The sequence below is a fragment of the Castor canadensis genome, chromosome 11 (assembly GCF_047511655.1).
Source record: "Castor canadensis chromosome 11, mCasCan1.hap1v2, whole genome shotgun sequence".
Lineage (NCBI taxonomy): Eukaryota > Metazoa > Chordata > Mammalia > Rodentia > Castoridae > Castor > Castor canadensis.
The window spans coordinates 99,921,836-99,943,824 of record NC_133396.1 but is presented as its reverse complement, the minus strand read 5'-3'; the positions used below and the strand labels follow the sequence as shown (position 1 = coordinate 99,943,824).

The 21,989-nt window shown below is 65.2% G+C and overlaps 1 protein-coding gene and 19 non-coding genes across 20 annotated transcripts in view; 11 read left to right on the top strand and 9 right to left on the bottom strand.

Annotated features, from left to right (window-relative positions):
• The window catches only part of Apoa2 (apolipoprotein A2), a 450,260-nt gene that overhangs the window by 278,622 nt on the left and 149,649 nt on the right, over window positions 1–21,989 (bottom strand). The gene's annotated exons all lie outside the window — the stretch shown is intronic.
• Window positions 1,125–1,195, bottom strand: Trnag-gcc (transfer RNA glycine (anticodon GCC)). The gene has a single exon. It is a non-coding gene; the product is annotated as a tRNA-Gly (tRNA).
• Window positions 2,220–2,302, bottom strand: Trnal-cag (transfer RNA leucine (anticodon CAG)). Its single transcript has one exon. It is a non-coding gene; the product is annotated as a tRNA-Leu (tRNA).
• On the top strand, window positions 2,763–2,834 carry Trnad-guc (transfer RNA aspartic acid (anticodon GUC)). The gene has a single exon. It is a non-coding gene; the product is annotated as a tRNA-Asp (tRNA).
• Trnag-ucc (transfer RNA glycine (anticodon UCC)) lies at window positions 3,370–3,441 on the top strand. The gene has a single exon. It is a non-coding gene; the product is annotated as a tRNA-Gly (tRNA).
• Trnae-cuc (transfer RNA glutamic acid (anticodon CUC)) lies at window positions 3,765–3,836 on the top strand. The gene has a single exon. It is a non-coding gene; the product is annotated as a tRNA-Glu (tRNA).
• On the bottom strand, window positions 7,311–7,381 carry Trnag-gcc (transfer RNA glycine (anticodon GCC)). The gene has a single exon. It is a non-coding gene; the product is annotated as a tRNA-Gly (tRNA).
• Window positions 8,406–8,488, bottom strand: Trnal-cag (transfer RNA leucine (anticodon CAG)). Its single transcript has one exon. It is a non-coding gene; the product is annotated as a tRNA-Leu (tRNA).
• Window positions 8,949–9,020, top strand: Trnad-guc (transfer RNA aspartic acid (anticodon GUC)). Its single transcript has one exon. It is a non-coding gene; the product is annotated as a tRNA-Asp (tRNA).
• Window positions 9,556–9,627, top strand: Trnag-ucc (transfer RNA glycine (anticodon UCC)). The gene has a single exon. It is a non-coding gene; the product is annotated as a tRNA-Gly (tRNA).
• On the top strand, window positions 9,951–10,022 carry Trnae-cuc (transfer RNA glutamic acid (anticodon CUC)). The gene has a single exon. It is a non-coding gene; the product is annotated as a tRNA-Glu (tRNA).
• Window positions 13,478–13,548, bottom strand: Trnag-gcc (transfer RNA glycine (anticodon GCC)). Its single transcript has one exon. It is a non-coding gene; the product is annotated as a tRNA-Gly (tRNA).
• Trnal-cag (transfer RNA leucine (anticodon CAG)) lies at window positions 14,573–14,655 on the bottom strand. Its single transcript has one exon. It is a non-coding gene; the product is annotated as a tRNA-Leu (tRNA).
• Trnad-guc (transfer RNA aspartic acid (anticodon GUC)) lies at window positions 15,116–15,187 on the top strand. The gene has a single exon. It is a non-coding gene; the product is annotated as a tRNA-Asp (tRNA).
• On the top strand, window positions 15,723–15,794 carry Trnag-ucc (transfer RNA glycine (anticodon UCC)). The gene has a single exon. It is a non-coding gene; the product is annotated as a tRNA-Gly (tRNA).
• Window positions 16,118–16,189, top strand: Trnae-cuc (transfer RNA glutamic acid (anticodon CUC)). The gene has a single exon. It is a non-coding gene; the product is annotated as a tRNA-Glu (tRNA).
• Window positions 19,656–19,726, bottom strand: Trnag-gcc (transfer RNA glycine (anticodon GCC)). Its single transcript has one exon. It is a non-coding gene; the product is annotated as a tRNA-Gly (tRNA).
• Trnal-cag (transfer RNA leucine (anticodon CAG)) lies at window positions 20,751–20,833 on the bottom strand. Its single transcript has one exon. It is a non-coding gene; the product is annotated as a tRNA-Leu (tRNA).
• Window positions 21,294–21,365, top strand: Trnad-guc (transfer RNA aspartic acid (anticodon GUC)). The gene has a single exon. It is a non-coding gene; the product is annotated as a tRNA-Asp (tRNA).
• Trnag-ucc (transfer RNA glycine (anticodon UCC)) lies at window positions 21,901–21,972 on the top strand. The gene has a single exon. It is a non-coding gene; the product is annotated as a tRNA-Gly (tRNA).

The window sequence follows — 21,989 nt, the reverse complement described above, 5'->3', positions numbered from 1 at the left end:
GGCGACCAGAATAACGAGTGGCTCTGGGGTGAGTCGGGAAGTACTCCAGGGTGCCAGACAGTGCACAGGGAGAGTTGTAGAGACAGGGAGACAGAGTGAAAGAGAGATGAGAGACAGAGAGAGTAGAGGGAGAAAGATAGACCCAGAGAAAGAAGACATTACCAGACAGACAGACAGACAGACAGGGACACACAGACAAAGACAGCTAGAACGAGAGCCAGAAAGAGAGACGGACAAAGGGAGAGAGAGGGTGAAAGAAAGAGGAGAGAGACAGATGAGACAGATGAGACAGAGATAGACACAGAGAAAGAGAAGACATACACAGACAGACAAAGGGAGAGAAAGAGAGGAGAGAGCGAGAGAATATCCAGGTGATGTGAGAAGGAGGTAGGAAGGGCAAGTGGACCAGAATCGTGAATAATTCCCTGGGAGGCCACACATGGGCTTGTCAGGTATGTGTTTGGGGGCCTAGATTAAAAGAGACCCAAGGGACAGATGCAGGTCAGAATCCTTGAGCAAAGTTGTGGGTTGTAGGGCGTGAGGGGCGGTTAAGGTGGTTCGGAGGGATGAGAAGACTTGTCGTGGGTAAGCACAGCCTAGAGAACATAGAGTGTGCATATGCGATGATGTTAGTGGAGGTACTTTGAGGTCCCTGGTGTGCTTGGATGACTGCGTGACCGTGAAGGAGACACACGGCGTGTGACTGTTAGGAGAGAAGACTTCCTGTCTAGAGGTTTGGGAGCCATGGGCTTAACTTTCAGGGTGAAGAAAGGCCAAGGGACAGGGCGAGTGAGTGCAAGGATGCATTGCGGTTGGGGACGCCTGGACGCAGAATAGATTGCTGGTGACAGAAGGGCGAGGGAGAGCGAGCGAGAGAGATGCAAGGGATGAGGAGGCAGGTGTGAGAGGCGCCAGGGGTGAGGGAACTGTCTTGCAAGGGGCCGGCGGGTGGGACCCAGTTGGGTGAGTCGCGTGTGAGGCGAGCGCAGACGCAAGCGAGCAAGCGAGCGGGGCAGGTGCGTAGGTGCTGGTGCAGGTGCAGGCCAGGGGGGTGCAGCTGGAGCGGAAGGAGGCTGCGCTCTGCTTAGGCGCTGGGTCTGGAGGACCAAAAGGGGACCAGGCGCTGCATGGGCCGGGAATCGAACCCGGGCCTCCCGCGTGGCAGGCGAGAATTCTACCACTGAACCACCCATGCACCGGCGGCGGTCGCCATCCGACGCAGCCACAGCCGGCGCTCACCAGTTGTCCCGCGGGACACTGGTCCCCGGTCGGAGGCGAGCTGAGCCACACACTGTTCGCCTGGCGCGTGCACCAGGGGCCCGATGGCGCAGGGAGCAAAGGAGCAACCAGAAGGAGAGGCTGCTGGATCGTGGTGGTCGTGGCGGCGGTGGCGGTGCCAGCGGGTGTGTGCGGGAAGGCAGAAGTGTCGCGCGCTGGGGAGGGGCCGGGGGTGGGAGCGGGGAGAAGCGGACTCGCCCCGGTCTGCCCTTTCTCCGCCGCCCAGGCCCGTCACGCTGCCGCAAACGTGGCCCGTGCCTGAATCCCAATCAGGACAGGTGACCTGCGGCAGGCGCTGCTGAGCGCGCCTGTTGTGCTCAGCGCCTCGACGCGCAGAGATGGGGACCCAAGGCGCTGGTGCGCTTGGCGCTGGGGGCCTGGGGGTGAGGTGTGGCGCCGAGGTGGTCTCGGCAGGGGCTTGGAGTTTATGGGCCGGCCCGGGGTGGTAGAGGGCGAAGGTGGGGGGGGGTGGCTATCATTGCGGGTTTGGCCTGGCCTGCCGGGTGCTCTGCGCCTGGGGAATGGGGGCGTCGATGTGTGCGTGTGTGTGTGTGTGTGTGTGTTGTGTGTATGTGTAGGCAGAGGATGGAGGGTCTTGTGGGATGGTCGACGTGTCCCGTGGACCCGAATCCCCACTGCCCCTCCTCGCCGGCTCCCGTACCACCTGCGGGCCAAAGAAAGAGAGGCTCTTTTCCTCTGGGGAAAGAGCCTAGGAGGTGATTCAGAGAAACCACCTCTGCGTGTCCGAATGGCCTGTGGCGGAGGGTTGAAGGCGCCGGCGCTTGCGACACTGGCGTTTATGCGCGAGCCTTTCGGGTGGGCGCCAGGAGCGGAGGGGCGGAGGCGTGCGACCACGGGGGCGAGAGATTGGAGAGTGGGCAAAGAGGGCGCGAGCCGGGAAGAGGGCATCGGTGGGCGTCTCTGGGGCTAAAAGGTGGGCTTGTCAGGAGTGGGATTCGAACCCACGCCTCCAGGGGAGACTGCGACCTGAACGCAGCGCCTTAGACCGCTCGGCCATCCTGACGGCGGGCCTGGGCGCGTGGCCGCTCCCCTGGCTGGGACCCGGCGCGGACGCCCGGTACCGTTCCTCGGCGTGGGTGCGCAAGCGGCGGAGGGCAAGCCAAGTCAGTCTCTGCCGCTCGCTGCGGCGTGCAGGCCGCCACGCCCTCCTCCCCTCCTCCCCGAGCGGCGCTTGCTAGTCCGCGCGTCTTCCCCTCCTCCCGGCGCGGTGGCTCGATGCCCGCGTCGGAGGCGGCGGGGCAGGGCGCACCGGGTTGGCTGGGTGGCAGCCGGGTGCAGCTCGAGGTCAGGCTCCGGACCGGGTCGGCTCGCCTCGCCTTTGTCCAGAGTGCTTTGTTGTGTGAGCGTGTGTCCCGCACGTGCCAGATGCTTGCGGTGGGCAGGCGGACGAGGGAGGGCAGGGCCGGGCGTACCAGGGCTCGGGACAGCGGACTGGCGCCCAGAGGGCGGGGCGGGCGTCGCTGTCCTCGTTAGTATAGTGGTGAGTATCCCCGCCTGTCACGCGGGAGACCGGGGTTCGATTCCCCGACGGGGAGGCAGCCGCCCTTTTTGGCCACCGGCGCGAGGTCTGCGACCCAGCCTCTCGCCCTCAAGGGGCGTGCCCTTCTTCCTCCCTCCGCCCACCGCCACCTGGTACCTGGCCTGCCACGTGGTCGCCCCAGACGAGCGGCCCTGCCCGCCCTGCTGGGCCCGGCCAGGCCAGGCCAGGCCAGGCCCGCGCCACCCGAAGTCCTTGTGGGAATGGGCTCCGTGAGGCCGGCAGGGGCAGGAAAGCGTGGGAGGCGACCGAGTGAGTGAGGACCGTCCTTCTGGCTGTCGGGCCGTGGCGGCGGCGTCGCTGGGCCCCGCGCCTGGCCCCACGCCGCAACGTGGAGCCGAGGGCTCAGTCGGGAGCAGCACGGCTGCAGCAGAAGGCCGGCGCAGCGGAGCTGCTGGGCTCTGGGCTGGCCTGGCGCTTTTTGGCGCCGTGGCAGCCAAGAGCTGCGGGCGTCGGGCAGGCCCGCGTCAGGTGGTGGCGGCGCTCGCTCGTGGCAGTCCCCGCCGGCCTGTGGGCGCTGGCCGGGCCGTGCGGCGTTGGTGGTATAGTGGTGAGCATAGCTGCCTTCCAAGCAGTTGACCCGGGTTCGATTCCCGGCCAACGCAGCGGGCTGACCTTTTGCCGAGGCCCGGGGCCGCAGAGGGCGGCCGGGCTGGCACGCAGCTGTGCTTGCAGGCGCGGGAGGGTGTGTGGCAGAAGGAGGCGCGGCGATGTTTTGAGGGTGCCCCGAGCAGGAGGGGAGCTGCTAAGGCTGAGGGCGGTCGGGTTGCCAGGGGCGCCGGGTGGGCTGGCGGGATTTGGTTAGCAAGTGAAGCCCAGCCGGCGGTGCAGGTGCCAGGCGCCAGGCGCCAAGCTGCCAGCTGCCAGCTGCCAGCTCGAGAGGAGGCGCTGGCTCCAGGGCGGGAGCGCGGGGCACGCAGGCCGACGCTCCCTGGTGGTCTAGTGGTTAGGATTCGGCGCTCTCACCGCCGCGGCCCGGGTTCGATTCCCGGTCAGGGAAGCCTTTCTTCTTCTTCTCCGCCGTCCACCACCGACGTCGGCTTCGTCTTCGCACCACACCTCCCCTTTTGGCCAACAGGCCCGCCCGGTCCACCTACGCCCCAATGAGACGGGACTTCCCGCCCAGCCCTTGTCCGTCAGCGCTTCCTTTTCTCCTGGCTGGCCCGCTCGCCCGCCCTCCACCCATCTTCACCCTTCAGCGTGTCCCCTCTTCCTTGCCCTAGGCTCACCCAAGGGCCCTCGCAGCCCCACGCACACAGGCCAGGTCAGCCTCTCTACTCCTCTGGCTGCCAGCGGACCCACCACCCTCCACCACCACCCCCATCGCCGTCACCACCACCCCCATCGCCACCACCACTACCACCACTACCATCACCAGCGGCCAACAGCACCCACCCACCAATGCAGGACGATCGCTGGTTCCTCACTCCTCTCGCTACAGCTTCCCGCCTCTCCCTTCCCCTCCCCTCCGCTGTCCCCCCAGTCCCCTCCCCTCCCTTCCCCTCCCCTGCCGTCCCCTCTCCTTTCACACAGAAGGCACAAGCACCCACGCACGCACAAGGTGCTGAGAACTGAGGGAAAACCAGAGCGGTTCCTTGCTCTTCATGCCTCAAGAAACACCGTGCCCTTCATCCGCTTCACCTGCTCTTCCTGAGACTTCAGTCACCTTCCCCCTGGCCTCAGCCCATAGATAGAGAGCCTCAAAATCCAATGCACGGAGAGGTGAGTTGGAGACTCGGGCCCTCCCGGTTCCTCATGCTCGGCTGCCTCCTACAGAAACTCTTGCTGTTTTGTGAAAGGAAACTCCACGTGGATTTCGTGATTGGAATACCACACGGCTGGCAACGCCAGACTGGCTCCTTCGCTCCCTCACCCCTCGCCCCATCGCCCCATCGCCCATTCTCTCACTGGCTGCTTCCTCCCTCATGAACTCCTCTAACCCGCCCGCTCACTTTCCCAATCAGCCACCCACTCCTTCACTGCTTCACTGCTTCTCTCACCCTCCCACCTAGCCACCCACTCATTCGCTCAACCACCCTGCCAACCCAGCCACCCATCCACTCAGTAGTGGGGGCCTCTAAGGGGCCAGGACTGTCCCACGACACTGCTCGGTCAAGGGCTCCACCTGTGTGTGACAGCGGCTTTGAAGGGGGTGCCGGTGGGGGTGTGTGGGGGGGAAGGCCGTCGGCGCTAGCGGAGCCTGAGCCAGGGAGGCGGAGGTGTGTGGAGACGTGTGGGGAGCTAGACCACCGGGTGGGCGTTTGGCGGTAGCAGAAGCCGGGCGATGAAGAAATTGGTGGTGACACAGCCAAGGGCCAAGCTGACCCGAGCGGGAGTGGGCCACGAGGGTGGGGGGACATTGGCTGGCAATACCTAGGCTCGGAATCCTATCCCCAGATGGCCAGGGACAAATGGAGAATGTCCATCTACACAGCGCCTAGATTGGATGTGTTGGAGTAGTTCCCCACTGCCGCCTCACCACAGGGCCACCCGGCTCTTCATCCCTCTGTCCGGCTTGCTCTGTGACTGCTCCCCAAAGTCAACCGCACAGCTCAGTCGGCTGGCTGCCCAAAGTTTGTTGACAGCGAAGATGACCGCTGACGTCCAGTCAAGGACCCATAGTGTGCTGTGGGCGGGACTAGGGCGAGGTCAAGGCGCCGCGGCCGCGCCCGGAGAGGATTCCCTATGGCGATACACACCCCGACCGGCGGCCAGGGCAGTTTTCTTGCCCGTGGGTCTTGGGTGGATGAACGGGAACCGTCGTCCCGGGCGGGACACCGCGCAGGCCGGGACAAAGGTCGTGACAGCAGAAAGAGGACAGAAGGACACATGGCGCCCGGGCTTGGATGGTGGCTAGAAGAGGTGTGTGTGTGTGTGTGTGTGTGTGTGTGTGTGTGTGTGTGTGTGTTTGTGTGTGTGTGTGCGGGAGAGTGCGCCCAGGTGCGAGCATGATGGGCGGGCAGGGCTGAGAGCCCCGCTGGCAGTCGGGCAGAGATTCTGAGGACCACCCCATGGATGGGAGCGTGGGAGCGACTCGCCCGAGGATGGCGCTGTCCTCCGCTTCCACTGTGGACGAGGGGCTGGCTCGAGATCCCAGGAGCCCTGGGAGGCCAGGTCAGGGGAGCTCCAGCGGTCAGACGTTGTCAACTGAGGACCTGGGAGACAGGGGCATGGCGAGGGATGCCTGGCGGCTGGGTGGGGAGCCCAGGGCCTGGGTAGGGGCAGCGGGCCTGCCGGGAGGGCGAGTCTGGAGGCGGAAAGGAACATCCGATTGGCGACCGGTGGAAGGAAGATCCAACCCCTTGTGGTCAGAGAGGTACCCGGTGACCCCCCGGGCCAGATGGTCTGGAGGCGACCAGAATAACGAGTGGCTCTGGGGTGAGTCGGGAAGTACTCCAGGGTGCCAGACAGTGCACAGGGAGAGTTGTAGAGACAGGGAGACAGAGTGAAAGAGAGATGAGAGACAGAGAGAGTAGAGGGAGAAAGATAGACCCAGAGAAAGAAGACATTACCAGACAGACAGACAGACAGACAGGGACACACAGACAAAGACAGCTAGAACGAGAGCCAGAAAGAGAGACGGACAAAGGGAGAGAGAGGGTGAAAGAAAGAGGAGAGAGACAGATGAGACAGATGAGACAGAGATAGACACAGAGAAAGAGAAGACATACACAGACAGACAAAGGGAGAGAAAGAGAGGAGAGAGCGAGAGAATATCCAGGTGATGTGAGAAGGAGGTAGGAAGGGCAAGTGGACCAGAATCGTGAATAATTCCCTGGGAGGCCACACATGGGCTTGTCAGGTATGTGTTTGGGGGCCTAGATTAAAAGAGACCCAAGGGACAGATGCAGGTCAGAATCCTTGAGCAAAGTTGTGGGTTGTAGGGCGTGAGGGGCGGTTAAGGTGGTTCGGAGGGATGAGAAGACTTGTCGTGGGTAAGCACAGCCTAGAGAACATAGAGTGTGCATATGCGATGATGTTAGTGGAGGTACTTTGAGGTCCCTGGTGTGCTTGGATGACTGCGTGACCGTGAAGGAGACACACGGCGTGTGACTGTTAGGAGAGAAGACTTCCTGTCTAGAGGTTTGGGAGCCATGGGCTTAACTTTCAGGGTGAAGAAAGGCCAAGGGACAGGGCGAGTGAGTGCAAGGATGCATTGCGGTTGGGGACGCCTGGACGCAGAATAGATTGCTGGTGACAGAAGGGCGAGGGAGAGCGAGCGAGAGAGATGCAAGGGATGAGGAGGCAGGTGTGAGAGGCGCCAGGGGTGAGGGAACTGTCTTGCAAGGGGCCGGCGGGTGGGACCCAGTTGGGTGAGTCGCGTGTGAGGCGAGCCCAGACGCAAGCGAGCAAGCGAGCGGGGCAGGTGCGTAGGTGCTGGTGCAGGTGCAGGCCAGGGGGGTGCAGCTGGAGCGGAAGGAGGCTGCGCTCTGCTTAGGCGCTGGGTCTGGAGGACCAAAAGGGGACCAGGCGCTGCATGGGCCGGGAATCGAACCCGGGCCTCCCGCGTGGCAGGCGAGAATTCTACCACTGAACCACCCATGCACCGGCGGCGGTCGCCATCCGACGCAGCCACAGCCGGCGCTCACCAGTTGTCCCGCGGGACACTGGTCCCCGGTCGGAGGCGAGCTGAGCCACACACTGTTCGCCTGGCGTGTGCACCAGGGGCCCGATGGCGCAGGGAGCAAAGGAGCAACCAGAAGGAGAGGCTGCTGGATCGTGGTGGTCGTGGCGGCGGTGGCGGTGCCAGCGGGTGTGTGCGGGAAGGCAGAAGTGTCGCGCGCTGGGGAGGGGCCGGGGGTGGGAGCGGGGAGAAGCGGACTCGCCCCGGTCTGCCCTTTCTCCGCCGCCCAGGCCCGTCACGCTGCCGCAAACGTGGCCCGTGCCTGAATCCCAATCAGGACAGGTGACCTGCGGCAGGCGCTGCTGAGCGCGCCTGTTGTGCTCAGCGCCTCGACGCGCAGAGATGGGGACCCAAGGCGCTGGTGCGCTTGGCGCTGGGGGCCTGGGGGTGAGGTGTGGCGCCGAGGTGGTCTCGGCAGGGGCTTGGAGTTTATGGGCCGGCCCGGGGTGGTAGAGGGCGAAGGTGGGGGGGGGTGGCTATCATTGCGGGTTTGGCCTGGCCTGCCGGGTGCTCTGCGCCTGGGGAATGGGGGCGTCGATGTGTGCGTGTGTGTGTGTGTGTGTGTGTTGTGTGTATGTGTAGGCAGAGGATGGAGGGTCTTGTGGGATGGTCGACGTGTCCCGTGGACCCGAATCCCCACTGCCCCTCCTCGCCGGCTCCCGTACCACCTGCGGGCCAAAGAAAGAGAGGCTCTTTTCCTCTGGGGAAAGAGCCTAGGAGGTGATTCAGAGAAACCACCTCTGCGTGTCCGAATGGCCTGTGGCGGAGGGTTGAAGGCGCCGGCGCTTGCGACACTGGCGTTTATGCGCGAGCCTTTCGGGTGGGCGCCAGGAGCGGAGGGGCGGAGGCGTGCGACCACGGGGGCGAGAGATTGGAGAGTGGGCAAAGAGGGCGCGAGCCGGGAAGAGGGCATCGGTGGGCGTCTCTGGGGCTAAAAGGTGGGCTTGTCAGGAGTGGGATTCGAACCCACGCCTCCAGGGGAGACTGCGACCTGAACGCAGCGCCTTAGACCGCTCGGCCATCCTGACGGCGGGCCTGGGCGCGTGGCCGCTCCCCTGGCTGGGACCCGGCGCGGACGCCCGGTACCGTTCCTCGGCGTGGGTGCGCAAGCGGCGGAGGGCAAGCCAAGTCAGTCTCTGCCGCTCGCTGCGGCGTGCAGGCCGCCACGCCCTCCTCCCCTCCTCCCCGAGCGGCGCTTGCTAGTCCGCGCGTCTTCCCCTCCTCCCGGCGCGGTGGCTCGATGCCCGCGTCGGAGGCGGCGGGGCAGGGCGCACCGGGTTGGCTGGGTGGCAGCCGGGTGCAGCTCGAGGTCAGGCTCCGGACCGGGTCGGCTCGCCTCGCCTTTGTCCAGAGTGCTTTGTTGTGTGAGCGTGTGTCCCGCACGTGCCAGATGCTTGCGGTGGGCAGGCGGACGAGGGAGGGCAGGGCCGGGCGTACCAGGGCTCGGGACAGCGGACTGGCGCCCAGAGGGCGGGGCGGGCGTCGCTGTCCTCGTTAGTATAGTGGTGAGTATCCCCGCCTGTCACGCGGGAGACCGGGGTTCGATTCCCCGACGGGGAGGCAGCCGCCCTTTTTGGCCACCGGCGCGAGGTCTGCGACCCAGCCTCTCGCCCTCAAGGGGCGTGCCCTTCTTCCTCCCTCCGCCCACCGCCACCTGGTACCTGGCCTGCCACGTGGTCGCCCCAGACGAGCGGCCCTGCCCGCCCTGCTGGGCCCGGCCAGGCCAGGCCAGGCCAGGCCCGCGCCACCCGAAGTCCTTGTGGGAATGGGCTCCGTGAGGCCGGCAGGGGCAGGAAAGCGTGGGAGGCGACCGAGTGAGTGAGGACCGTCCTTCTGGCTGTCGGGCCGTGGCGGCGGCGTCGCTGGGCCCCGCGCCTGGCCCCACGCCGCAACGTGGAGCCGAGGGCTCAGTCGGGAGCAGCACGGCTGCAGCAGAAGGCCGGCGCAGCGGAGCTGCTGGGCTCTGGGCTGGCCTGGCGCTTTTTGGCGCCGTGGCAGCCAAGAGCTGCGGGCGTCGGGCAGGCCCGCGTCAGGTGGTGGCGGCGCTCGCTCGTGGCAGTCCCCGCCGGCCTGTGGGCGCTGGCCGGGCCGTGCGGCGTTGGTGGTATAGTGGTGAGCATAGCTGCCTTCCAAGCAGTTGACCCGGGTTCGATTCCCGGCCAACGCAGCGGGCTGACCTTTTGCCGAGGCCCGGGGCCGCAGAGGGCGGCCGGGCTGGCACGCAGCTGTGCTTGCAGGCGCGGGAGGGTGTGTGGCAGAAGGAGGCGCGGCGATGTTTTGAGGGTGCCCCGAGCAGGAGGGGAGCTGCTAAGGCTGAGGGCGGTCGGGTTGCCAGGGGCGCCGGGTGGGCTGGCGGGATTTGGTTAGCAAGTGAAGCCCAGCCGGCGGTGCAGGTGCCAGGCGCCAGGCGCCAAGCTGCCAGCTGCCAGCTGCCAGCTCGAGAGGAGGCGCTGGCTCCAGGGCGGGAGCGCGGGGCACGCAGGCCGACGCTCCCTGGTGGTCTAGTGGTTAGGATTCGGCGCTCTCACCGCCGCGGCCCGGGTTCGATTCCCGGTCAGGGAAGCCTTTCTTCTTCTTCTCCGCCGTCCACCACCGACGTCGGCTTCGTCTTCGCACCACACCTCCCCTTTTGGCCAACAGGCCCGCCCGGTCCACCTACGCCCCAATGAGACGGGACTTCCCGCCCAGCCCTTGTCCGTCAGCGCTTCCTTTTCTCCTGGCTGGCCCGCTCGCCCGCCCTCCACCCATCTTCACCCTTCAGCGTGTCCCCTCTTCCTTGCCCTAGGCTCACCCAAGGGCCCTCGCAGCCCCACGCACACAGGCCAGGTCAGCCTCTCTACTCCTCTGGCTGCCAGCGGACCCACCACCCTCCACCACCACCCCCATCGCCGTCACCACCACCCCCATCGCCACCACCACTACCACCACTACCATCACCAGCGGCCAACAGCACCCACCCACCAATGCAGGACGATCGCTGGTTCCTCACTCCTCTCGCTACAGCTTCCCGCCTCTCCCTTCCCCTCCCCTCCGCTGTCCCCCCAGTCCCCTCCCCTCCCTTCCCCTCCCCTGCCGTCCCCTCTCCTTTCACACAGAAGGCACAAGCACCCACGCACGCACAAGGTGCTGAGAACTGAGGGAAAACCAGAGCGGTTCCTTGCTCTTCATGCCTCAAGAAACACCGTGCCCTTCATCCGCTTCACCTGCTCTTCCTGAGACTTCAGTCACCTTCCCCCTGGCCTCAGCCCATAGATAGAGAGCCTCAAAATCCAATGCACGGAGAGGTGAGTTGGAGACTCGGGCCCTCCCGGTTCCTCGTGCTCGGCTGCCTCCTACAGAAACTCTTGCTGTTTTGTGAAAGGAAACTCCACGTGGATTTCGTGATTGGAATACCACACGGCTGGCAACGCCAGACTGGCTCCTTCGCTCCCTCACCCCTCGCCCCATCGCCCCATCGCCCGTTCTCTCACTGGCTGCTTCCTCCCTCATGAACTCCTCTAACCCGCCCGCTCACTTTCCCAATCAGCCACCCACTCCTTCACTGCTTCACTGCTTCTCTCACCCTCCCACCTAGCCACCCACTCATTCGCTCAACCACCCTGCCAACCCAGCCACCCATCCACTCAGTAGTGGGGGCCTCTAAGGGGCCAGGACTGTCCCACGACACTGCTCGGTCAAGGGCTCCACCTGTGTGTGACAGCGGCTTTGAAGGGGGTGCCGGTGGGGGTGTGTGGGGGGGAAGGCCGTCGGCGCTAGCGGAGCCTGAGCCAGGGAGGCGGAGGTGTGTGGAGACGTGTGGGGAGCTAGACCACCGGGTGGGCGTTTGGCGGTAGCAGAAGCCGGGCGATGAAGAAATTGGTGGTGACACAGCCAAGGGCCAAGCTGACCCGAGCGGGAGTGGGCCACGAGGGTGGGGGGACATTGGCTGGCAATACCTAGGCTCGGAATCCTATCCCCAGATGGCCAGGGACAAATGGAGAATGTCCATCTACACAGCGCCTAGATTGGATGTGTTGGAGTAGTTCCCCACTGCCGCCTCACCACAGGGCCACCCGGCTCTTCATCCCTCTGTCCGGCTTGCTCTGTGACTGCTCCCCAAAGTCAACCGCACAGCTCAGTCGGCTGGCTGCCCAAAGTTTGTTGACAGCGAAGATGACCGCTGACGTCCAGTCAAGGACCCATAGTGTGCTGTGGGCGGGACTAGGGCGAGGTCAAGGCGCCGCGGCCGCGCCCGGAGAGGATTCCCTATGGCGATACACACCCCGACCGGCGGCCAGGGCAGTTTTCTTGCCCGTGGGTCTTGGGTGGATGAACGGGAACCGTCGTCCCGGACGGGACACCGCGCAGGCCGGGACAAAGGTCGTGACAGCAGAAAGAGGACAGAAGGACACATGGCGCCCGGGCTTGGATGGTGGCTAGAAGAGGTGTGTGTGTGTGTGTGTGTGTGTGTGTGTGTGTGTTTGTGTGTGTGTGTGCGGGAGAGTGCGCCCAGGTGCGAGCATGATGGGCGGGCAGGGCTGAGAGCCCCGCTGGCAGTCGGGCAGAGATTCTGAGGACCACCCCATGGATGGGAGCGTGGAAGCGACTCGCCCGAGGATGGCGCTGTCCTCCGCTTCCACTGTGGACGAGGGGCTGGCTCGAGATCCCAGGAGCCCTGGGAGGCCAGGTCAGGGGAGCTCCAGCGGTCAGACGTTGTCAACTGAGGACCTGGGAGACAGGGGCATGGCGAGGGATGCCTGGCGGCTGGGTGGGGAGCCCAGGGCCTGGGTAGGGGCAGCGGGCCTGCCGGGAGGGCGAGTCTGGAGGCGGAAAGGAACATCCGATTGGCGACCGGTGGAAGGAAGATCCAACCCCTTGTGGTCAGAGAGGTACCCGGTGACCCCCCGGGCCAGATGGTCTGGAGGCGACCAGAATAACGAGTGGCTCTGGGGTGAGTCGGGAAGTACTCCAGGGTGCCAGACAGTGCACAGGGAGAGTTGTAGAGACAGGGAGACAGAGTGAAAGAGAGATGAGAGACAGAGAGAGTAGAGGGAGAAAGATAGACCCAGAGAAAGAAGACATTACCAGACAGACAGACAGACAGACAGGGACACACAGACAAAGACAGCTAGAACGAGAGCCAGAAAGAGAGACGGACAAAGGGAGAGAGAGGGTGAAAGAAAGAGGAGAGAGACAGATGAGACAGAGATAGACACAGAGAAAGAGAAGACATACACAGACAGACAAAGGGAGAGAAAGAGAGGAGAGAGCGAGAGAATATCCAGGTGATGTGAGAAGGAGGTAGGAAGGGCAAGTGGACCAGAATCGTGAATAATTCCCTGGGAGGCCACACATGGGCTTGTCAGGTATGTGTTTGGGGGCCTAGATTAAAAGAGACCCAAGGGACAGATGCAGGTCAGAATCCTTGAGCAAAGTTGTGGGTTGTAGGGCGTGAGGGGCGGTTAAGGTGGTTCGGAGGGATGAGAAGACTTGTCGTGGGTAAGCACAGCCTAGAGAACATAGAGTGTGCATATGCGATGATGTTAGTGGAGGTACTTTGAGGTCCCTGGTGTGCTTGGATGACTGCGTGACCGTGAAGGAGACACACGGCGTGTGACTGTTAGGAGAGAAGACTTCCTGTCTAGAGGTTTGGGAGCCATGGGCTTAACTTTCAGGGTGAAGAAAGGCCAAGGGACAGGGCGAGTGAGTGCAAGGATGCATTGCGGTTGGGGACGCCTGGACGCAGAATAGATTGCTGGTGACAGAAGGGCGAGGGAGAGCGAGCGAGAGAGATGCAAGGGATGAGGAGGCAGGTGTGAGAGGCGCCAGGGGTGAGGGAACTGTCTTGCAAGGGGCCGGCGGGTGGGACCCAGTTGGGTGAGTCGCGTGTGAGGCGAGCCCAGACGCAAGCGAGCAAGCGAGCGGGGCAGGTGCGTAGGTGCTGGTGCAGGTGCAGGCCAGGGGGGTGCAGCTGGAGCGGAAGGAGGCTGCGCTCTGCTTAGGCGCTGGGTCTGGAGGACCAAAAGGGGACCAGGCGCTGCATGGGCCGGGAATCGAACCCGGGCCTCCCGCGTGGCAGGCGAGAATTCTACCACTGAACCACCCATGCACCGGCGGCGGTCGCCATCCGACGCAGCCACAGCCGGCGCTCACCAGTTGTCCCGCGGGACACTGGTCCCCGGTCGGAGGCGAGCTGAGCCACACACTGTTCGCCTGGCGCGTGCACCAGGGGCCCGATGGCGCAGGGAGCAAAGGAGCAACCAGAAGGAGAGGCTGCTGGATCGTGGTGGTCGTGGCGGCGGTGGCGGTGCCAGCGGGTGTGTGCGGGAAGGCAGAAGTGTCGCGCGCTGGGGAGGGGCCGGGGGTGGGAGCGGGGAGAAGCGGACTCGCCCCGGTCTGCCCTTTCTCCGCCGCCCAGGCCCGTCACGCTGCCGCAAACGTGGCCCGTGCCTGAATCCCAATCAGGACAGGTGACCTGCGGCAGGCGCTGCTGAGCGCGCCTGTTGTGCTCAGCGCCTCGACGCGCAGAGATGGGGACCCAAGGCGCTGGTGCGCTTGGCGCTGGGGGCCTGGGGGTGAGGTGTGGCGCCGAGGTGGTCTCGGCAGGGGCTTGGAGTTTATGGGCCGGCCCGGGGTGGTAGAGGGCGAAGGTGGGGGGGGGTGGCTATCATTGCGGGTTTGGCCTGGCCTGCCGGGTGCTCTGCGCCTGGGGAATGGGGGCGTCGATGTGTGCGTGTGTGTGTGTGTGTGTGTGTTGTGTGTATGTGTAGGCAGAGGATGGAGGGTCTTGTGGGATGGTCGACGTGTCCCGTGGACCCGAATCCCCACTGCCCCTCCTCGCCGGCTCCCGTACCACCTGCGGGCCAAAGAAAGAGAGGCTCTTTTCCTCTGGGGAAAGAGCCTAGGAGGTGATTCAGAGAAACCACCTCTGCGTGTCCGAATGGCCTGTGGCGGAGGGTTGAAGGCGCCGGCGCTTGCGACACTGGCGTTTATGCGCGAGCCTTTCGGGTGGGCGCCAGGAGCGGAGGGGCGGAGGCGTGCGACCACGGGGGCGAGAGATTGGAGAGTGGGCAAAGAGGGCGCGAGCCGGGAAGAGGGCATCGGTGGGCGTCTCTGGGGCTAAAAGGTGGGCTTGTCAGGAGTGGGATTCGAACCCACGCCTCCAGGGGAGACTGCGACCTGAACGCAGCGCCTTAGACCGCTCGGCCATCCTGACGGCGGGCCTGGGCGCGTGGCCGCTCCCCTGGCTGGGACCCGGCGCGGACGCCCGGTAACGTTCCTCGGCGTGGGTGCGCAAGCGGCGGAGGGCAAGCCAAGTCAGTCTCTGCCGCTCGCTGCGGCGTGCAGGCCGCCACGCCCTCCTCCCCTCCTCCCCGAGCGGCGCTTGCTAGTCCGCGCGTCTTCCCCTCCTCCCGGCGCGGTGGCTCGATGCCCGCGTCGGAGGCGGCGGGGCAGGGCGCACCGGGTTGGCTGGGTGGCAGCCGGGTGCAGCTCGAGGTCAGGCTCCGGACCGGGTCGGCTCGCCTCGCCTTTGTCCAGAGTGCTTTGTTGTGTGAGCGTGTGTCCCGCACGTGCCAGATGCTTGCGGTGGGCAGGCGGACGAGGGAGGGCAGGGCCGGGCGTACCAGGGCTCGGGACAGCGGACTGGCGCCCAGAGGGCGGGGCGGGCGTCGCTGTCCTCGTTAGTATAGTGGTGAGTATCCCCGCCTGTCACGCGGGAGACCGGGGTTCGATTCCCCGACGGGGAGGCAGCCGCCCTTTTTGGCCACCGGCGCGAGGTCTGCGACCCAGCCTCTCGCCCTCAAGGGGCGTGCCCTTCTTCCTCCCTCCGCCCACCGCCACCTGGTACCTGGCCTGCCACGTGGTCGCCCCAGACGAGCGGCCCTGCCCGCCCTGCTGGGCCCGGCCAGGCCAGGCCAGGCCAGGCCCGCGCCACCCGAAGTCCTTGTGGGAATGGGCTCCGTGAGGCCGGCAGGGGCAGGAAAGCGTGGGAGGCGACCGAGTGAGTGAGGACCGTCCTTCTGGCTGTCGGGCCGTGGCGGCGGCGTCGCTGGGCCCCGCGCCTGGCCCCACGCCGCAACGTGGAGCCGAGGGCTCAGTCGGGAGCAGCACGGCTGCAGCAGAAGGCCGGCGCAGCGGAGCTGCTGGGCTCTGGGCTGGCCTGGCGCTTTTTGGCGCCGTGGCAGCCAAGAGCTGCGGGCGTCGGGCAGGCCCGCGTCAGGTGGTGGCGGCGCTCGCTCGTGGCAGTCCCCGCCGGCCTGTGGGCGCTGGCCGGGCCGTGCGGCGTTGGTGGTATAGTGGTGAGCATAGCTGCCTTCCAAGCAGTTGACCCGGGTTCGATTCCCGGCCAACGCAGCGGGCTGACCTTTTGCCGAGGCCCGGGGCCGCAGAGGGCGGCCGGGCTGGCACGCAGCTGTGCTTGCAGGCGCGGGAGGGTGTGTGGCAGAAGGAGGCGCGGCGATGTTTTGAGGGTGCCCCGAGCAGGAGGGGAGCTGCTAAGGCTGAGGGCGGTCGGGTTGCCAGGGGCGCCGGGTGGGCTGGCGGGATTTGGTTAGCAAGTGAAGCCCAGCCGGCGGTGCAGGTGCCAGGCGCCAGGCGCCAAGCTGCCAGCTGCCAGCTGCCAGCTCGAGAGGAGGCGCTGGCTCCAGGGCGGGAGCGCGGGGCACGCAGGCCGACGCTCCCTGGTGGTCTAGTGGTTAGGATTCGGCGCTCTCACCGCCGCGGCCCGGGTTCGATTCCCGGTCAGGGAAGCCTTTCTTCTTCTTCTCCGCCGTCCACCACCGACGTCGGCTTCGTCTTCGCACCACACCTCCCCTTTTGGCCAACAGGCCCGCCCGGTCCACCTACGCCCCAATGAGACGGGACTTCCCGCCCAGCCCTTGTCCGTCAGCGCTTCCTTTTCTCCTGGCTGGCCCGCTCGCCCGCCCTCCACCCATCTTCACCCTTCAGCGTGTCCCCTCTTCCTTGCCCTAGGCTCACCCAAGGGCCCTCGCAGCCCCACGCACACAGGCCAGGTCAGCCTCTCTACTCCTCTGGCTGCCAGCGGACCCACCACCCTCCACCACCACCCCCATCGCCGTCACCACCACCCCCATCGCCACCACCACTACCACCACTACCATCACCAGCGGCCAACAGCACCCACCCACCAATGCAGGACGATCGCTGGTTCCTCACTCCTCTCGCTACAGCTTCCCGCCTCTCCCTTCCCCTCCCCTCCGCTGTCCCCCCAGTCCCCTCCCCTCCCTTCCCCTCCCCTGCCGTCCCCTCTCCTTTCACACAGAAGGCACAAGCACCCACGCACGCACAAGGTGCTGAGAACTGAGGGAAAACCAGAGCGGTTCCTTGCTCTTCATGCCTCAAGAAACACCGTGCCCTTCATCCGCTTCACCTGCTCTTCCTGAGACTTCAGTCACCTTCCCCCTGGCCTCAGCCCATAGATAGAGAGCCTCAAAATCCAATGCACGGAGAGGTGAGTTGGAGACTCGGGCCCTCCCGGTTCCTCATGCTCGGCTGCCTCCTACAGAAACTCTTGCTGTTTTGTGAAAGGAAACTCCACGTGGATTTCGTGATTGGAATACCACACGGCTGGCAACGCCAGACTGGCTCCTTCGCTCCCTCACCCCTCGCCCCATCGCCCCATCGCCCATTCTCTCACTGGCTGCTTCCTCCCTCATGAACTCCTCTAACCCGCCCGCTCACTTTCCCAATCAGCCACCCACTCCTTCACTGCTTCACTGCTTCTCTCACCCTCCCACCTAGCCACCCACTCATTCGCTCAACCACCCTGCCAACCCAGCCACCCATCCACTCAGTAGTGGGGGCCTCTAAGGGGCCAGGACTGTCCCACGACACTGCTCGGTCAAGGGCTCCACCTGTGTGTGACAGCGGCTTTGAAGGGGGTGCCGGTGGGGGTGTGTGGGGGGGAAGGCCGTCGGCGCTAGCGGAGCCTGAGCCAGGGAGGCGGAGGTGTGTGGAGACGTGTGGGGAGCTAGACCACCGGGTGGGCGTTTGGCGGTAGCAGAAGCCGGGCGATGAAGAAATTGGTGGTGACACAGCCAAGGGCCAAGCTGACCCGAGCGGGAGTGGGCCACGAGGGTGGGGGGACATTGGCTGGCAATACCTAGGCTCGGAATCCTATCCCCAGATGGCCAGGGACAAATGGAGAATGTCCATCTACACAGCGCCTAGATTGGATGTGTTGGAGTAGTTCCCCACTGCCGCCTCACCACAGGGCCACCCGGCTCTTCATCCCTCTGTCCGGCTTGCTCTGTGACTGCTCCCCAAAGTCAACCGCACAGCTCAGTCGGCTGGCTGCCCAAAGTTTGTTGACAGCGAAGATGACCGCTGACGTCCAGTCAAGGACCCATAGTGTGCTGTGGGCGGGACTAGGGCGAGGTCAAGGCGCCGCGGCCGCGCCCGGAGAGGATTCCCTATGGCGATACACACCCCGACCGGCGGCCAGGGCAGTTTTCTTGCCCGTGGGTCTTGGGTGGATGAACGGGAACCGTCGTCCCGGGCGGGACACCGCGCAGGCCGGGACAAAGGTCGTGACAGCAGAAAGAGGACAGAAGGACACATGGCGCCCGGGCTTGGATGGTGGCTAGAAGAGGTGTGTGTGTGTGTGTGTGTGTGTGTGTGTGTGTGTGTTTGTGTGTGTGTGTGCGGGAGAGTGCGCCCAGGTGCGAGCATGATGGGCGGGCAGGGCTGAGAGCCCCGCTGGCAGTCGGGCAGAGATTCTGAGGACCACCCCATGGATGGGAGCGTGGGAGCGACTCGCCCGAGGATGGCGCTGTCCTCCGCTTCCACTGTGGACGAGGGGCTGGCTCGAGATCCCAGGAGCCCTGGGAGGCCAGGTCAGGGGAGCTCCAGAGGTCAGACGTTGTCAACTGAGGACCTGGGAGACAGGGGCATGGCGAGGGATGCCTGGCGGCTGGGTGGGGAGCCCAGGGCCTGGGTAGGGGCAGCGGGCCTGCCGGGAGGGCGAGTCTGGAGGCGGAAAGGAACATCCGATTGGCGACCGGTGGAAGGAAGATCCAACCCCTTGTGGTCAGAGAGGTACCCGGTGACCCCCCGGGCCAGATGGTCTGGAGGCGACCAGAATAACGAGTGGCTCTGGGGTGAGTCGGGAAGTACTCCAGGGTGCCAGACAGTGCACAGGGAGAGTTGTAGAGACAGGGAGACAGAGTGAAAGAGAGATGAGAGACAGAGAGAGTAGAGGGAGAAAGATAGACCCAGAGAAAGAAGACATTACCAGACAGACAGACAGACAGACAGGGACACACAGACAAAGACAGCTAGAACGAGAGCCAGAAAGAGAGACGGACAAAGGGAGAGAGAGGGTGAAAGAAAGAGGAGAGAGACAGATGAGACAGATGAGACAGAGATAGACACAGAGAAAGAGAAGACATACACAGACAGACAAAGGGAGAGAAAGAGAGGAGAGAGCGAGAGAATATCCAGGTGATGTGAGAAGGAGGTAGGAAGGGCAAGTGGACCAGAATCGTGAATAATTCCCTGGGAGGCCACACATGGGCTTGTCAGGTATGTGTTTGGGGGCCTAGATTAAAAGAGACCCAAGGGACAGATGCAGGTCAGAATCCTTGAGCAAAGTTGTGGGTTGTAGGGCGTGAGGGGCGGTTAAGGTGGTTCGGAGGGATGAGAAGACTTGTCGTGGGTAAGCACAGCCTAGAGAACATAGAGTGTGCATATGCGATGATGTTAGTGGAGGTACTTTGAGGTCCCTGGTGTGCTTGGATGACTGCGTGACCGTGAAGGAGACACACGGCGTGTGACTGTTAGGAGAGAAGACTTCCTGTCTAGAGGTTTGGGAGCCATGGGCTTAACTTTCAGGGTGAAGAAAGGCCAAGGGACAGGGCGAGTGAGTGCAAGGATGCATTGCGGTTGGGGACGCCTGGACGCAGAATAGATTGCTGGTGACAGAAGGGCGAGGGAGAGCGAGCGAGAGAGATGCAAGGGATGAGGAGGCAGGTGTGAGAGGCGCCAGGGGTGAGGGAACTGTCTTGCAAGGGGCCGGCGGGTGGGACCCAGTTGGGTGAGTCGCGTGTGAGGCGAGCCCAGACGCAAGCGAGCAAGCGAGCGGGGCAGGTGCGTAGGTGCTGGTGCAGGTGCAGGCCAGGGGGGTGCAGCTGGAGCGGAAGGAGGCTGCGCTCTGCTTAGGCGCTGGGTCTGGAGGACCAAAAGGGGACCAGGCGCTGCATGGGCCGGGAATCGAACCCGGGCCTCCCGCGTGGCAGGCGAGAATTCTACCACTGAACCACCCATGCACCGGCGGCGGTCGCCATCCGACGCAGCCACAGCCGGCGCTCACCAGTTGTCCCGCGGGACACTGGTCCCCGGTCGGAGGCGAGCTGAGCCACACACTGTTCGCCTGGCGCGTGCACCAGGGGACCGATGGCGCAGGGAGCAAAGGAGCAACCAGAAGGAGAGGCTGCTGGATCGTGGTGGTCGTGGCGGCGGTGGCGGTGCCAGCGGGTGTGTGCGGGAAGGCAGAAGTGTCGCGCGCTGGGGAGGGGCCGGGGGTGGGAGCGGGGAGAAGCGGACTCGCCCCGGTCTGCCCTTTCTCCGCCGCCCAGGCCCGTCACGCTGCCGCAAACGTGGCCCGTGCCTGAATCCCAATCAGGACAGGTGACCTGCGGCAGGCGCTGCTGAGCGCGCCTGTTGTGCTCAGCGCCTCGACGCGCAGAGATGGGGACCCAAGGCGCTGGTGCGCTTGGCGCTGGGGGCCTGGGGGTGAGGTGTGGCGCCGAGGTGGTCTCGGCAGGGGCTTGGAGTTTATGGGCCGGCCCGGGGTGGTAGAGGGCGAAGGTGGGGGGGGGTGGCTATCATTGCGGGTTTGGTCTGGCCTGCCGGGTGCTCTGCGCCTGGGGAATGGGGGCGTCGATGTGTGCGTGTGTGTGTGTGTGTGTGTGTTGTGTGTATGTGTAGGCAGAGGATGGAGGGTCTTGTGGGATGGTCGACGTGTCCCGTGGACCCGAATCCCCACTGCCCCTCCTCGCCGGCTCCCGTACCACCTGCGGGCCAAAGAAAGAGAGGCTCTTTTCCTCTGGGGAAAGAGCCTAGGAGGTGATTCAGAGAAACCACCTCTGCGTGTCCGAATGGCCTGTGGCGGAGGGTTGAAGGCGCCGGCGCTTGCGACACTGGCGTTTATGCGCGAGCCTTTCGGGTGGGCGCCAGGAGCGGAGGGGCGGAGGCGTGCGACCACGGGGGCGAGAGATTGGAGAGTGGGCAAAGAGGGCGCGAGCCGGGAAGAGGGCATCGGTGGGCGTCTCCGGGGCTAAAAGGTGGGCTTGTCAGGAGTGGGATTCGAACCCACGCCTCCAGGGGAGACTGCGACCTGAACGCAGCGCCTTAGACCGCTCGGCCATCCTGACGGCGGGCCTGGGCGCGTGGCCGCTCCCCTGGCTGGGACCCGGCGCGGACGCCCGGTACCGTTCCTCGGCGTGGGTGCGCAAGCGGCGGAGGGCAAGCCAAGTCAGTCTCTGCCGCTCGCTGCGGCGTGCAGGCCGCCACGCCCTCCTCCCCTCCTCCCCGAGCGGCGCTTGCTAGTCCGCGCGTCTTCCCCTCCTCCCGGCGCGGTGGCTCGATGCCCGCGTCGGAGGCGGCGGGGCAGGGCGCACCGGGTTGGCTGGGTGGCAGCCGGGTGCAGCTCGAGGTCAGGCTCCGGACCGGGTCGGCTCGCCTCGCCTTTGTCCAGAGTGCTTTGTTGTGTGAGCGTGTGTCCCGCACGTGCCAGATGCTTGCGGTGGGCAGGCGGACGAGGGAGGGCAGGGCCGGGCGTACCAGGGCTCGGGACAGCGGACTGGCGCCCAGAGGGCGGGGCGGGCGTCGCTGTCCTCGTTAGTATAGTGGTGAGTATCCCCGCCTGTCACGCGGGAGACCGGGGTTCGATTCCCCGACGGGGAGGCAGCCGCCCTTTTTGGCCACCGGCGCGAGGTCTGCGACCCAGCCTCTCGCCCTCAAGGGGCGTGCCCTTCTTCCTCCCTCCGCCCACCGCCACCTGGTACCTGGCCTGCCACGTGGTCGCCCCAGACGAGCGGCCCTGCCCGCCCTGCTGGGCCCGGCCAGGCCAGGCCAGGCCAGGCCCGCGCCACCCGAAGTCCTTGTGGGAATGGGCTCCGTGAGGCCGGCAGGGGCAGGAAAGCGTGGGAGGCGACCGAGTGAGTGAGGACCATCCTTCTGGCTGTCGGGCCGTGGCGGCGGCGTCGCTGGGCCCCGCGCCTGGCCCCACGCCGCAACGTGGAGCCGAGGGCTCAGTCGGGAGCAGCACGGCTGCAGCAGAAGGCCGGCGCAGCGGAGCTGCTGGGCTCTGGGCTGGCCTGGCGCTTTTTGGCGCCGTGGCAGCCAAGAGCTGCGGGCGTCGGGCAGGCCCGCGTCAGGTGGTGGCGGCGCTCGCTCGTGGCAGTCCCCGCCGGCCTGTGGGCGCTGGCCGGGCCGTGCGGCGTTGGTGGTATAGTGGTGAGCATAGCTGCCTTCCAAGCAGTTGACCCGGGTTCGATTCCCGGCCAACGCAGCGGGCTGACCTTTTGC